Source organism: Lotus japonicus, chromosome 5 (assembly GCF_012489685.1).
Source record: "Lotus japonicus ecotype B-129 chromosome 5, LjGifu_v1.2".
In the NCBI taxonomy this organism is placed as follows: Eukaryota; Viridiplantae; Streptophyta; class Magnoliopsida; order Fabales; family Fabaceae; genus Lotus; species Lotus japonicus.
In genome coordinates this window covers 15,694,811-15,706,937 of record NC_080045.1, presented here as the reverse complement: position 1 = coordinate 15,706,937, position 12,127 = coordinate 15,694,811, and the positions used below count along the sequence as shown (strand labels likewise).

The 12,127-nt window shown below is 38.5% G+C and overlaps 1 non-coding gene across 1 annotated transcript; it reads left to right on the top strand.

Annotated features, from left to right (window-relative positions):
• The first annotated feature begins 2,342 nt into the window (after positions 1-2,342).
• Positions 2,343-2,449, top strand: LOC130721594 (small nucleolar RNA R71). Its single transcript, XR_009013522.1, has one exon. It is a non-coding gene; the product is annotated as a small nucleolar RNA R71 (small nucleolar RNA).
• Positions 2,450-12,127: the final 9,678 nt, after the last annotated feature.

The window sequence follows — 12,127 nt, the reverse complement described above, 5'->3', positions numbered from 1 at the left end:
GAGATATGAGAATTGGAAATGGGGTATGGAGAGAGTGGGATGCGTTTTTTATGGGAGAATGGGAGTTAAGAGTGGGAAAATGAAAGGTTGGGGTTTTAAAAACCCAAAATGTGGCAGAAACAACGTGCAGGAGCGCTCGAGCGCTCGAGGGGAACGCTCAGGCGCTCAACCCAGTACCAGAGGCAGTGCCTCTGCCACTAATTGGCGCCTAGGCGCCCATGAATTGGCGCCTAGGCGCTCAACCCAGTTTTTTCACCAAATTTTTTTTTTTTTTCCTTTTTTTTTTGAAATTAAACACCTAAATTACTACAAAATTAAAAGATAGGAAATAATAAAATAAAAAGAATGGGTTGTCTCCCATTTAGCCCTAGGTTATAGTCCTAGGTGGACTCTCCTTCCGATGGTGTTAGGAAGGAAATTCCTTTCCATTGATTAACTTACCACAAGTGCAAGGAAGAAACCTTGCACAAAACCTCTGGAGCAAATCCTCCCAAGAGACTATGTCCTCTTGCTCATCAAACCAAGCTCTAGCCTCCCTTGTCAAAGAATGAGGGAAGAGTTTAATCTTCACTTCATCACTTGAAACACCCTCAATCTTAGCAAGGGTGCTAGCTTGGGTAAACTTCACCATATGAGCATGCAAATTCTCGTACTTGGATCCCCCATACTTGTTACCATTCACATGCTTGATGAGAGCCGGATGGAACTCATCAATTTGGGCATTAACTTTGGGGATCCCTTCCGAAACCTTCGACCTGCTTCTAATCACATCACAAACAAAGTCATTGTCATGGTTAGTCTCAATCATAGGATTAAAAACAGAAAACCGTACCTTTTCCTTACCAACACGGAGAATGAGGTGACCCTTGTCAACATCAATCTTAGCTCTACCAGTAGCTAAGAAAGGTCGACCAAGAATGAGAGGAATCTTCTCATCCTCCTCCATATCAAGCACAACAAAATCCACGGGGAACACATACTTGTCCACCCGCACCATTACATCCTCCACAATCCCATATGGAGTCTTGAGGGATCGATCAGCCATTTGCAAGGAAAGCATGGTTGGAGTAACCTCTCCTAGGTTAAGCCTCTCAAACATGGTGAGTGGCATCAAATTGATGCTCGCTCCAAGGTCACACAAGGCTTCCACATCCGCCATGCCTTCAATTTCTACCGGAATAGTGAAACTTCCGGGGTCCCTTCTTTTCTTAGGCATCTTCCGCTGCAAAATGACACTGCATTCCTCCGTCATCAACACCGTCTCATCTACTCCCTTCAATCTTCTTCTCTTATGCAAAATATCCTTCATAAACTTAGCATATATATGCATTTGTTCCAAAGCATCGGCAAAAGGAATACTAATGTGGAGCTTTTTGAAAACATCAACAAATTTTGAAAACTTTTTATCTAAGCTCTTCTTAGCCAATGCTTTAGGAAACAGAACCTTGCTAGTTTCAGGAGTAAGATCAACTACCTCTCTCACCTTAATAGGCACAACTACTTCTCCTCCCACTATCTCCTCTCTCTTTTCTCCCTCTGTTTTTTTCTTCAATTCACTCATCACCCTCCCACTTCTAGTGGCTACAACATAGGCATTTTCTTGCTTAGGATTAGGGATAGTGTCGGAAGGAAATTTACCTTGAGGTCTCTCGGCTATTTGCTTGGCCAGCTGGCCAAATTGATTCTCAAGATTCTTGATAGCCGCCTCTTGATTCTTGTAATTATTCTCCGTCCGGTTGATGAAAGTTTCCACCAACTCTTCTAAGCTCTTCTTGGAACCACTACTTTCACCTTCTCCTCACTCTTGAGGTTGTCTTGAGCTTTGGCCTTGGAATCCTTGGCTAGGAAATTGTCTTTGAAAGCCATTTCCTTGCCCATTAATACCTTGCCTCCACGAGAAATTAGGGTGATTCCTCCATCCTGGATTGTAAGTATTTGAAAACGGGTCATTCCGAGCTTGACCCATAGCCTTCACTTCCTCCTCCGGTCTAGTCTCTGTGCATTCTTCGCTGTCATGTGGCCCTCCACAAGTCACACACTCCACCTTGGCAACTCGACCACCAATCTTGGTACTCTTCATTTGATTTTGAATCTCATTCATTTGCTTGGAGAGTTGCTTGTTGGAGGCCATAAGTTGATCATAAGCTTCAACCTCAAGGACTCCTCTTCGGGCTTGGCGATCATTACTAGAGTTCATGGCTCTTATAGCCATCTTTTCAATCAACTCATACCCCACTTGTGGAAGTAAGGCATCGAACTCTCCACTTGAAGCCGCATCCAAACCAAACCTCGAAGAATATTGGAGACCATCATAGAACTTTGCTACTTGCTCAGCTTGAGTAAGGTTATGTTGAGGACACCTCCTCAAGAGCTTCTTGAACCTCTCCCAAGCTTCATAGAGATTCTCATCGGTGGATTGAGTAAAAGTCATGATGTCATTATTGAGCTTCCTCAAGAGGGCTCTTGGAACAAACCTTGTGGTGAACTTCTCAGCCAAGTCTTCCCAAGATGTAATGCTACTACCTTGGGGCTGTGAATTCAACCACTCTTCAGCAGTATCCCTCAATGAGAAAGGGAATAAACTCAAGCGGATGGTGTCCGCTGAAACATTCTGAACTCTGTAGGTGTTGCAATTGCGGATAAACCGCTCCATGTGTGCATGAGGATCTTCGAGAGCACCTCCACCATACTGATTTTGGCTCACCAAGTTGATGAATGCCGGCCTCAGCTCAAAGTTTCCCGTGCCATCGGGGGAAACTATGCTGCCCGGATAATCGTAGCTCATGGCAGCTGAGGTGAGGTCTCTAAGAAAACGATTGGCATTCTCCAATTCCTGCTCTTGAAGTCTTTGAGCAAGAGCCTCATTCACTCTTTCTTCTATGTGGGCTTGCATCTCCTCTTCCGTCATTAGAGCAGCCATGGCTTCGAGCCTTTGTTGGGCTCGACGACGGCGAAGAGTACGTTCAGGCTCCGGATCAAACAGCAATGGATCCGTGCCAAGCCTACTGTGCATAAACTGAAATCACAAAAACAGAGAAAAGGTTAGTAACACCTATTCAATGCAATGCTTAGTAAAACAAACAAACAAACTCTTTAACTTAAACCGAAAACCACAAACAATCCCCGGCAACGGCGCCAAAAACTTGTTGGTCAATTCGCAAGTGTACGAATACCTCCGGGTTTTAAAATATCGAACCACGGGGATTGTGAGTGAGAGTTGTTGATTTAAGTCTAAAGTTTGCAAGTTCTTAAAGCAGTAAAATTCAGAAATTGGTTTTGGTTGATTGTGACAAACGTTTTGCAAAAGAGCAATGTTGAAAATGATGTAAATAACAATGATGGAAAATTGCCTTGGGTTTTTGATCATCTAATCCATTTTAGTCCACCTATCCTATGCATGTGATATCTTGATTTATCTCTTGTTGTTATAGCCTATGTACTTACTAGTTGATTCCTCACAAAAGTAATTCTCTCAGACTGAAAGATAAGCTCAATTCCTTGTGTACTTAAACATTCATAAGAGGTAAAAAAGCATGTATGTTCAGGCCAACAAAACCCTACCCTCACTCTATTCCTAGCAGCAAGTATAGAAGGATCTATTCCAATTCATGTCCCTAAATCATAACAAATTTCCATTCAATTATAATCTAGCCTATAGCAAAGGTGCACCAAAGCTAAGCATGCAATAAGGAATTGAAATACAAGATTAAATCAAGACTCATGCATAGAGATAGGAATTAACAAACTAAAATTTCATAGAATCTCTTAACCCAAAGCGGAAAGTAAACTAGCCACTCATGGCTAGGGAATTCATACAGAAAATGTAAAGAAAACCTGAGAAAGAATACAAGTTGGAAGCCTCCCTTGGCCCCAAAGTTCTCCTCAGCTCTCAAACTTGATAAAAAATGAGTAAAATGTCCAAATGTATCAAAGAAATTGGCCTAAGCCTTATTTATAGGCAAAATGAACGAAACGGGGCGCTCAGGTGCCAATTCAGAGCGCCTGAGCGCCAATTGCATGTTGAAAAAACATGCCTCTGACCCTATTGGCGCCTAGGCGCCCATTCCCAGCGCCTAGGCGCTTAAGCTCGCCTGAAAAGGACTTTTTGGCTTCTGAAACTCCTCTTTTCAATTCTCTTTAAGTTCCTCATCAATTCCATGCTTCCTGGCCTTCTTTCTCCTTCAGTTTCTGCTCTCTAAACCTAACCAACAAGTCAAGGAAGATTCTAGAAGCTCCAAGAGCTCATTAGCACAAGAAGTCCTCAATAAAACATAACAAAACCATGCAAGTCCTAAACTTTACTTAAAATGCAAGAAAACTACCTAATAAACTACTAAATTACCAAAACAAAATAAAGACTAAAGAAAAGAATAAAAATGCATGAGAATGCATGAAACACTACATGAGACTCAACAAAAAGACTCAAAACAAACAAGGAAATGACCCTAAAAACACTACTAAAATAGGGTCATCAAGCACCTCCAAGGGGGGAGGAAAAATTCTTTTTTCGAAAACTTGTCTTATCGCGTTAGATTATCGTACTTCGGAGTTTATGATGCTTCGTGTAACTTTAGTAATTGTTGTCTGCTGAGTTTCTGACTGATTGTGATCGAATTCTGTGGTTTTCGCTCTAAGGTTCGTTTGAGGAATTCCAAGGAGCGGAAGGAGGAGATTGTGAAGGAACGCTTCAAGATCACACTGGAGGAGCTACAGGTGAGGGCTACTCACTGAATACTAGATAATGCTTTAGGTGTCGACGAATTCGACTTGATTTATTGTTTATGCACTTGATTGTGATTGACTGGGAAATGTTTTCTGAAGCTTCGGCTGACAATGATAACCATTTATCGCTGGAATTGTTTTTGATATTGATTCACATGTTATGCGCTAAATGGTTAATCTAGGATGTGTTGATATTGATTTACATGCTATGTGCTAAATGGTTAATCTAGGATGTGTTGATATATGTGCGATGACTGTTGGATTGTGTTACTTTGATAATGCAATTACACATATATCTGTTGTACGTAAGAGTGAGGATAACGGGCAGTTATGCCACATTCATCATGAGATTCTGGGAAAGTTTGACGGGACAGAAGGAGGTTCGGGCCCTTAGTAATATTTTAGTGGATCGAGACCTTCTCTGGGAATTACTTGGGATTATGGGATCTTTTAAACTCATAAGATTAGAGACAAAACTAAATGGAAACCATTTTACAAGAAAAATTCATAATACACTAAACAACATCTGAACCCTTTAAATAATGATAACAATCTCAGATGAAAGCTTAGGGTTGGATAGTAGTTTTGGAAAATGAGAAGTGTCGCCGAAGCCAAGATTTAGGAAAACTAATAAGTTTCTGAGTATTTTATACTCTTTGCTCGATGAGCAGTTATTTATTTGACTATCTAAAGGATAAGTCAGGGAACTATAAGTTTCCAAGTACATTGTTACTCTTCGCTCGCTGAGCAGTTTTTGACCATCGGAATTAGATGAGTCAGATGACTCGAGAAGTCATCATGAGTGATTGCACTCTTTTTATATTTAACTGTCTTTTGTCGCAGAATCGACTTTTACCTTAGGGTATTCTTTTTAGAGACAATAAGTTAGCTAGAACACGTGACGACGTGACGAGTGAGGTCGGAGATGTTGTTTGGCTAATCACGTTGCATTCATTCACACATTTGAGGTTCATACACGGCGGGAAGTCGGACCTCGATGGATTCCAAAATGGTCCTAAGACCCGGATTTCCATATAAGAACACTACGGTGATTCTTAGTAGCAAACAGAAATGGCAGGCTTGCGGGTATACTGCTGATCTGACTACATTTTGTTTGGTGTAAGAGATGCCCGAGCAGAAATGGTCCCACTTTGGCCAGTGATAGGGCTGACTCGTTGGTGTCCATCCTTCCGGATTGCATCTTGTTCCTCGTCATCCCATTCATGCACCATGGATACTGACTTAGTTGCCAAGTGTGATTGATACTTGTTAATCTTACTTGATATCTGTTAATTGTCATTATTTGTCATTTATATTCATTGTAAGATATACAATTTATAATTCTATCACAAACTTCTAAGCCTAAGTAGCTATCCCTTAAACTTTATCTACTGGGTGTATTACTTATGTAATTCTTTGGAGTTGACCCTCGCACCTTCTGTTTGTGTTTTGTCGGACTATGCCATTGTCAGATGTCCATGGCGGATTGGTTTACGATGGTCCACCCTTCGGGGGGGACTAGGTTTGAGATGCTTGATCAGGAGATCCCCGGCTCATGGGTGGTCGACCCCGCTGGCCACAGAGCGATCTACTCGGGGAGAATAATGGAAGATCGTGTCGACAGTCTGGGACACTTGACGGAGGGAGTCCTGAGGCATTACACTGTCAGCTTCAACCTGCCACCCGGCGTGCACTGTGGACCCGGTGTAGGAGTACCACCACCACCGTCGTCTTCTGACGACGAGGACCCCTCGAAGGAGGAGCCTGTGGGAGGGACTTCATCGGACTCTAGCTCACCTACTGTTGCCGTTGCTGATGACCTTGGTTCGGGTCCTGGACCCGTGAGACCAGCACAGGAGCATGTTGCAGTAGCGAGAGGAGGGATGGTTGCAGACATTGACCTAGTCGTCCTGGATTCTGATTCGGACGATGATCACGCTAGCATGTAGTTGTGAGTGCTGGGGTGTACTCCTCTGGACAGGATTAGGGTAGGAGTAGAGTTATAGCTCTGGTCGTCATGTTCGTATTTTGGGGCAGGGTAGGTTCCCGACCGTTAGCTTTTTGTGTGGTTTGCTTTATGGAAATCACAGAGAGTTGGTTGGACTAGGAGGTCTTATTCAGGCCGTTTTGGGCTGACCTACTTTCATTTTGGAGGACTGTATTGCGAAAACTTGACCTTTCACTTTGGTTTGTACATATTGCCAACGGGCACTACTTTCGGTTACTTCCCGTCACTGGAGGATACTCGTGACGTGGTTCACTACTTACAACGGGGGCTGTAAATATATTGTACATTAGATATGTTTATCATTCGCCAAAGAGTCTTTATTTCGACAAGTCGTTAAGTTTATTATTTAAACAAATCGAAAAAAAAATATTCACGTTTTTCCGCTTTATTTTCTTTTTGGTTACTAAAGTGACGCCACCGAAATCGAGGTGTTACATCGTCCACCATGTGTAACCGCCCCGCGTGACTGAGTGTCAGTTATTGCATGCTTCTTCGAATCCAATTGTTTCCGCTGTTCTGGAAACACCGTGTTTGAGCGGTTTTTTTTATTAGATTGATCTCCTCTTCCTAGATGAATTCTTGAACCTCACTCCGCAATTTTACCATTTTTGTTACCGGTTTCCGACTCAAGTCACTGTTCAAATGTCCAGCTCTTAATCCATTCTCAAAAGCTGCAATACAAACCTCTAACATTTTGTCCTCCATATGCACTGCCAACTGATTAAAATGCCCCATATATGCTTGTAAAGTTTCATTTGTCCTTTGTTGAACATTGAATAAAGCCGCAGGCATGACTTTTTGTGCGCGACTTGAAGAAAACAGAAAGAGAAACCTGGTTGATAACATCGTAAAATTAACAATTGAACGTGAAGGTTGAGTTGTAAACCAAGTCATGACCGATTTCTTGAAAGTAGATGGCAGCATCTTGCATTTCAAAGCTTCTGTTGTGCCTATAATAACCATTTTAGTGTTGAAGTACACTAAATGATCCTTAGGATCAATATCCCCATAGTATGAGTCAAAAACCATTGTCTTTAAATTGTTTGGAACAACTATGTTTGCAATTTCTTAAGTGAAGGGTTGAAAATACACACCATCTATGCGGTTCTTCGTTCGCCCTCTCGTTGATTTTGACCTTGACTGAGCACAGAGATCATTTAAATCCGCCAAGATCTGTTGCAAAACGTCAGGAGAAGTATTGTCTGAAAGAACATTACTCCTCTCGCCATTCGCTCCGGATCGAGTAACCATTGTGAAACCTTGAAGCCTGGAAACAATTTTCCCTGTCACCACGGTGGGCGTAAATGTTCTGGTATAGAACTTTGTCTAAGCGTCTTCGAGAGAAAATCAAGAGAGAATCCAATATAAGTGTTCAAGAGTGAGATCCCCACCGTTTAGATGAGTGTCTTATATTTATATCTTGGTTCTACCCGCTTGGGTCATAGGTTGCCTAGCCCACTTACAATATATATAATATACTGATTTTTTTATGGAAAGTTCTACTTTATTTACTAGGAATTGAAAATATATCCGCTAAAAGAACTGAGCTAATGGAATAAGGACTATCTCATATATGATCTCATTTTCATTGTAAAAAAACTTGAAAAAAATTAGTGTTTGATAAAAATTTAAAAGTGACTAATATGAAAAGACATGAAACACTTTTAGAATATGAATTTTAAATAGGAACATATGGTGTGACAATGTAGTAGAAGATGTCAAAAAAAAAAGACAATGTAGTAGAAGTTTTTTAATAAAAGTATTGTGTGAATTTTAGAACTCTAAAATAATTGTAAGCCGGTGGACATGTAGCACGTCCATAATCAAATAGTTCCCAATTCCCATGCCTATGGCATTCTAGCTTTATTTCCATAAATAAGCCAATTAAAATATGGTGGTAAAACAAAGAAATGATTTTCTTTTCCGCAATCAAGTAGAAGAACAAAAAATAAAACGTCTTTCCCTTATTATATGTATCTTTTTCTTTACTCAAGCACGCGTATGGAAAACGAAACTCTTTTAACCACAAATCTATTTTTAAAAATAAGGGGAAAAAAGCGGTCCATGAAAGTGAGATTCCCAAGTAATGATCATGTGAGAGCTATGAAGTTTCAACCTTTCAAGATTTTTTTTTTTTTTTCTGGATGAAGGTATCCCCACAGCCGATAGCCGTGAGACTAATCTCTCGCTCCACGATCAGCGCACTAAGCGGTAGGGGGCTGACCAAGGAGTTTTTTCTATTCGCAAGAGTTGGGATTCGAACCCCCAACCACTTGCTTAAAGGATGAAGTGCTGAACCACTACACCAACCCACTTAGTTACTTTCAAGATTAATTAGCTGTTTACTACTACTTACTGTAATTATTTAATTATGCAATGTGTAATCTTTATTTTCATAGAAAAGATCAAAGTTGGTTACCGAGTTATTAAATTATTTTGAAAATTAGCAACTTTGTTCAGTTGTGCTTCTACTTATAAGTTTAAGTTATAATGTACCAAAAAAAATGTACTCCACTAGTTCTCAGACGAGTAATGATATATACACACCTCATCTTTTAAACATTTCATTTTCACCTATTTTTATTTCTACCTTTCTCCTCTTATCATTTATCACATCTCATATTTTTTCTCTCTTACTTTTTCTTTTCTTCCTATCTCTCTCCTCCTCCACCTCCTTCCACCTCAAAATGAAGTGTGAAGAAAACATTAGCGGTTCTCATACGAATCCAATTTAATTGAAAATGCTGTTCAAAAAAAAATTAATTGAAAATGGGTCGGTCTCTCCTTCTAATAGTATTCAAATATCATATTTGACTTCATAATTTTTTTTATACTATATAACTCTTTAATTAGTCACTATTGATTTTGCTTACTATGTTAAGCTATGTTTGACGTGTCATTTCAGCTAGCTTATAACTTATTTGACTAGTTTAAAACTTATTTGACTAGCTTAAAGCTCTATAAAAATGTTTGGTGAAAGAGTTTATTTCAGTAGCTAGATCTTTAAGCTATAAGCTATCTCAGGTAGCATAAAACTTATAGCTTATTAAATATATTCTCACTTTCATTCTTATTATTTTATTTAAATTTCACCTTTAGCCTTATATGTTTTTTACTAAACCTATTTACTTAACGTTTATCACACTTGTCTCGTATGCACACCGTTCCCGTACACAAATAATTACTACTTTGGAATAAAAAAATAATTTTATAACATAAATTACTAATTATTTGTTTTATTCTATTTTGTTTAATAAAATATAGAAAATTAAATAAGTAAAAATTAATATTATATTTTTTAGATGATAAATAACTTGAGTGAAATTAAAATATTTATAGTAATTTTAATATTAATATCATATATGTATTATTGTGAAAATAAAGTAATGTTAAAAAGAATTATACAAATATGTCATTTTATGATTTCAGCTTGTTCAACAACTGGTTTTACCAAACAATTTTATTTCAATTACGTAGTTTTTCAGCTTTCAACTATCAACTATCAGCAGCTTTCAGCTAGCTTTTCAACTATCAGCTAGCTTTGCAGCTTTCAGCTAGCTTATCAGCTAGGCATGCCAAATATAGCCTAAATGTTCATCCCTCAAACAACTCTATACTTCCTCTTCCAATTAGTCATTCTTTTGTTCAAAAACAAAAATAGTCATTCTTGATTTTACTTATTGATTTCTTGATGTATTAAACTTTTACTATCCTTATCAATGTTTTCTGATTCGTCATTTGAATGAACAACTCAAAAAATCACTAAAAATAAAATAAATTATTTTTTTAAACAATGACAAACGAATCAATTAGAGTGTATTTTTTCAATTTATTTTTAGAAAAAATAACTTTTTAAAATATCACTATAAAACTTAAAACTGATTATTTGGAAAAGCTACTTAAGGATGCATAGTGATTTTTAGCTGTCTATAAAATAATAATTTATAGAGATTTTGACAAAATCATATATAATCTAATTTGTGTTTGGCTATACCAAGTAAAATCAAGTTTTTTATCTTCTCTCTTCTACCATAATAGATTTTCGTGATAAGTTAATCAAAGTAGCTTTTTCTAAATAATATTTTCAGATTAAAAAAAACATTTTTGAAAAAGTTAAACCAATATCCTAAAATAAATAAAAATAATTTCTTAATGAAAAAAGTGATTTTTTCTATAAAAAAAAAGCTAAAACAAACGCACTTTAACTAGCTTATCAGGAAAATCATCAATTATGATAGATGAGAGAAGATAAAAGATATTGATTTTAATTAGAGTAGTCAATCACAAATCAGCTTATGTTTTTTTCTCTCAAAATCTCTAAAAATTAATCAATTTTTAAGAGAGTTAAAATTTATTAATCAAAACAAACACACCCTATATAGTTTAAAGAAATAATTAGATTTATGCTTTCTCAAAAGCATATCGAACAACTTAATAAAATAGAAGTAATTATTTTTTTAAAATAAGTGATTATATCACGAAATAAGTAATGACAAACATATTTTGTGTATAATATTCAATTAAGTCCAATTTTTTATACTCAATCAAAGATTAAACATACATAGCTATATATGTAATTAAAATGATGGTTCTGTTCTAATGACTCGGAGTCATTATACAATCGTTGCATTTTGTACTGTCATTGTTTCACTCCTTTGTCTAAAACTATAATTAATTTTAGTAAATTCCTAGCATAGCAAGCCAGGTCACTCTCAAGTCTCAACCCACGAGTTAGGGGTGTCCAACCGGCGGGTTCGGTCGGTTTCGGGCCGAAACCTCGATTTTGGTCGGGTGAAAATCACTCAACCACTAGGTCCGTCGCCGACCGCCCAGTTGCCACGGGTAGATCGAGTTCGGTTGCGGCGGGTTACGGGTTCGCCGGGTGGGTTCAAGATCTAGAAAAAAAAAATCCAAAAAGGAGATGAAGATTGGAAGACAAAAACTAACAAATTTGTTCTTATTCATCATTTAATAGATAATTTTACAAAAAAAAAAAGAAAAACAAATGGAAGAACCCAGATCTCGAATATCTTCATCTTCAACAGAGGAGATCAAAGGCGATGGTGCGGCGGTAGTTGATGGCACGGTGGTTGTCCGACAGGACATGACGGTGTTGGTGCGTCGCTGGGTCGAGGTGGTGGCGCTGGTTCGAAGAGAAGGAGAAGACGTGGTGGTGCGGTGGACGACGACGTTCATAGAGGTTGTGAGAGTGTGGCGGCTAGGTTTAGGGTTGGAGATGTTGAGAGTGATGAGAGGTTGAGAGAGAGCAGATGTTGAGAGAGTAGAGGTGGTGGTGCGGTGGACAGCGACGTTCAGAGAAGAAGGTTGGGAGAGTGTGGCGGCTAGGTTTAGGGTTGGAGATTTTGAGAGTGATAAGAGGTTGAGAGAGCAGAGGTT